Here is a 4,547-nt window from a genome sequence, read left to right as displayed (position 1 = left end):
TCTGATTTTTTTCAATGATTTTAAGTTCCCTGGCCCCCACCGCCTTATTTTCACCATGGATGTCCAGTCCCTATATACCTCCATCCCCCTTCAGGAAGGTCTCAAAGCTCTCTGCTTCTTTTTGGATTCCAGACCTAACCAGTTCCCCTCTACCACCACTCTCCTCTGTCTAGCGGAATTAGTCCTTACTCTTAATAATTTCTCCTTTGGCTCCTCCCGCTTCCTCCAAACTAAACATGTAGCCATGGGCACCCGTATGGGTCCCAGCTATGCCTGCCTTTTTGTTGGCTTTGTGGAACAATCCATGTTCCAAGCCTATACTGGTATCCGTCCCCCACTTTTCCTTCACTATATCGACGACTGCATTGGCGCTGCTTCCTGCACGCACGCTGAGCTCGTTGACTTCATTAAACTTTGCCTCCAACTTTCACCCTGCCCTCAAATTTACCTGGTCCATTTCCGACGCCCCCCTTTCTTGATCTTTCTGTTTCTATCTCTGGAGACAGCTTATCTACTAATGCCTACTATAAGCCTACGGACTCTCACAGCTACCTGGACTATTCCTCTCCTCACCTTGTCTCTTGCAAAAACGCCATCCCCTTCTCGCAATTCCTCCGTCTCCGCCACATCTGCTCTCAGGATGAGGCTTTTCATTCCAGGATGAAAGAGATGTCCTCCTTTTTTCAAGAAAGGGGCTTCCCTTCCTCCACCATCAACTCTGCTTTCAAACGCATCTCTCCCATTTCACACACGTCTGCTCTCACTCCATCCTTCCGCCACCACACTAGGGATAGGGTTCCCCTTGTCCTCACCTACCACCCCACCAGCCTCAGGGTCCAACATATTATTCTCCGTAAATTCTGCCACCTCCAACAGGATCCCACCACTAAGCACATCTTTCCCTCCTCCACCCCTCTTTCCACAGGGATCGCTCCCTACACGACTCCCTTGTCCATTCGTCCCCCCCATCCCTCCCCACTGATCTCCCTCCTGGCACTTATCCTTGTAAGCGGAACAAGTGCTACACATGCCCTTACACTTCCTCCCTTACCACCATTCAGGGCCCCAAACAGTCCTTCCAGGTGAGGCGACACTTCACCTGTGAGTCGGCTGGGGTGATATACTGCGTCCGGTGCTCCCGATGTGGCCTTCTATATATTGGTGAGACCCGACATAGGCTGGGAGACCATTTCATTGAACACCTATGCTCTGTCCACCAGAGAAAGCAGGATCTCCCAATGGCCACACATTTTAATTCCACGTCCCATTCCCATTCTGACATGTCCATCCACGGCCTCCTCTACTGTAAAGATGAAGCCACACTCAGGTTGGAGGAACAACACCTTATATTCCGTCTGGGTAGCCTCCAACCTAATGGCATGAACATTGACTTCTCTAACTTCCATTAATGTCCTTCCTCCCCTTCTTACCCCATCCCTTATTTATCTATTTATTTATTTATTTATTTATTAATTATTTCCCCCCTTTTTTTTTTGCTCTCTGTCCCTCTCACAATTAATCCTTGCCTGCTCTCCATCTTCCTCTGGGCTCCCCTCCCCCTTTCTTTCTCCCCAGGCCTCCCGTCCCATGATCTTCTCCCTTCTCCAGCCTTGTATCCCTTTTGCCAATCAACTTTCTAGCTCTTAACTTTATCCCTCCCCCTCCTCCTATCATTTTGGATCCCCCCTTCCCCTCCCACTTTCAAATCTCTTACTATCTCTTCTTTCAGTCAGTCCTGACGAAGGGTCTCGGCCCAAAATGTCGACTGTACCTCTTCCTAGAGATGCTGCCTGGCCTGCTGCGTTCACCAGCATTTTGTGTGTGTTGCTTGAATTTCCAGCATCTGCAGATTTCCTCGTGTTTGATATTGTTTGCAAGCTTGCTTTCATATTTCATCTTTTCTCTTTCTGTAGGTTTTTAAAAGCTTCCCAATCCTCTATCTTCCCGCGAACTTTTTCTTTGTTCTATGCCCTCTCTATTGTTTTTACATTAGCTTTGAGTTCCCTTGTTAGGCACGGTTGTACTATTTTGCCATTTGAGTATTCCTTCATTTTTGGAACACATCTATCCTGCACCTTCCTCATTTTCCCAGAAATACGCCGTTGCTGCCCTGCTGTCATCCCTGCCAGCATCTCCTTCAAATTTACTTTGGCCAACTCACTCTCATACCACTGTAATTTCCTTTACTCCACTGATATACTGCTACATCAGACTTTACTTTCTCCCTATCAAATTTCAAGTTGAACTCAATCATATTGTAAACATGAGGAATTCTGCAGGTGCTGGAAATTCAAGCCACACACATCAAAGTTGCTGGTGAATGCAGCAGGCCAGGCAGCATCTCTAGGAAGAGGTACAGTCGACGTTTCAGGCTGAAATCCTTCGTCAGGACTAACTGAAGGTTACTACTCTTCCTAGCTCTTACTAGCTCTTCCTTCAGTTAGTCCTGACGCAGGGTCGCGGCCCGAAACGTCGACTGTACCACTTCCTAGAGATGCTGCCTGACCTGCTGCATCCACCAGCAACTTTGATGTGTGTGGCCTCAATCATATTGTGATCACTGCCTTCTAAGGGTTCTTTTATCTAAAGATCCCTGATTGCCTCTGGGTCATTTCAAAACACCCAATCCAGTATAGCTGATCCCCTAGTGGGCTCAATGACAAACTGTTCTGAAAGCTATCTTGTAGGCATTCAACAAACTTACTCGCTTGAGATTCATTACCAACTTGATTTTCCCCAAACAACTTGCATGTTAAAATCTCCCATGACTACCATAACATTGCCCTTTTGACATGTCTTATCTAATTCCTGTTGTAATCTGTGGTCCACATCCCAGCTACTGTTGGGAGGTGTTGCGCAGAAGGTATTACTCAGACACGAAGGGAGATCGCCTTTGAAAGTCTTTATTTCAACATGATACGCATTGTGGAGAGCTAAATCCAGGAGAGCAGATTTCTTGAGACTGCCTGAGTACACAGACTTTTCTCATTATAGAGACATAGCGTATGTTATCAAAAGCTTCTAAGCATGTTTGTGAAATACAGCATGCAAGCAGATAATTCCTTTGCTCAATAATCTTGCTTTAGCACAGTACAGAAAAAGGTATAATTAGGTTACTATTTCCTTATCTGTTCGAAGGCTCCTTCTGCCTGCAGCCTTGAAGCAAGGACAATTACACAGTACAACTAAAGAAAAACAGAACATCACGTGATTATGCTTTGATTACTCCTCTCAGGCTAGTTAGTCATTTAGCAGCCCTCCAGGAGATTGGTCAGTATGACGTTGTTGTAATCACTGAGCTGTGGATGACAGAAAGCCATAGTTAGATATATTTTGTATCGCGAGGACAGGCAGGAAGGCATAGACAGTGGTGTGGCTCTGTTGTTAAGAGATGGAATTACATCTTTAGGAAGAGGTGACATAGGGTCAGAGAATGTTGAATCTTTGTGGGTGGAGTTAAGAAACTGCAAGGGTGAAAAAGCCATTATGGGGGTCATATGTCGGCTTCCAAATAGTAGTCAAGATGTAGGGTTGAGCTTGCAAAGGGTGCTGGAAAAGGCATGTAATAAGGGTAATGGCACAATCATAATGGGGGCTTCATTATGCAAGGGAATTAGGAAAATCAGGTTGGTGTCAGATCGCAAAAGAGAGAATTCATTGAATGTATACAGGATAGCTTTTTAGGGCAGCTAGGGTCTTTTAAGAGACTCCTGGATAGATTCATGGAGCTTAGAAAACTAGAGGACTGTGGGTAACCCTAGGTAATTTCTAAGGTAAGAGTATGTTTGGCCTTTATAAATCAGAGCATTGAGTATAGGAGTTGGGATGTAATGTTGAAATTGTACAAGGCATTGGTGAGGCCAAATTTGGAGTATTGTGTACAGTTTTGGTCACTAAATTATAGGAAAGATGTCAACAAAATAGAGAGAGTACAGAGAAGATTTACAAGAATGTTACCTGGGTTTCATCACCTAAGTTACAGAGAAAGGTTGAACAAGTTGTGTCTTTATTCTTTGGATCGTAGAAGGTTGAGGGGGGACTTGATAGAGTTATTTAAAATTATGAGGGGGATTGATAGAGTTGACATGGATTGGCTTTTTCCATTGAGAGAAGGAGAGATTCAAACAAGAGGACATGAGTTGAGAGTTTAAAGGGCAAAAGTTTAGGGGTAACATGAGGGGGAATTTCTTTACTCAGAGAGTGGTAGCTGTGTGGAACGAGCTTCCAGCAGAAGTGGTTGAGGCAGGTTCAATGTTGTCATTTAAAGTTAAATTGGACAACTATATGGACAGGAAAGGAATGGAGAGTTATGGGCTGAGTGCAGGTCGGTGGGACTAGGTGAGAGTAAGAGTTCGGCACAGACTAGAAGGGCCAAGATGGCCTGTTTCCGAGCTGTAATTGTTATATTCATTCATAAGGCCAGTGATGTTGTGGGGATGGAACTGGACTCTCTCACGGTGGTGTCTGAAAAGAGGATGCTGTCTAAGTTGCATGCCATCTTGGTCAATGTCTCCCATCCACTACATAATGTACTGGGTGGGCACAGG

The sequence above is a fragment of the Mobula birostris genome, chromosome 28, assembly GCF_030028105.1.
Source record: "Mobula birostris isolate sMobBir1 chromosome 28, sMobBir1.hap1, whole genome shotgun sequence".
In the NCBI taxonomy this organism is placed as follows: domain Eukaryota; kingdom Metazoa; phylum Chordata; class Chondrichthyes; order Myliobatiformes; family Myliobatidae; genus Mobula; species Mobula birostris.
The sequence above is the reverse complement of the archived record's forward strand: the minus strand, read 5'-3'. Positions refer to the sequence as shown.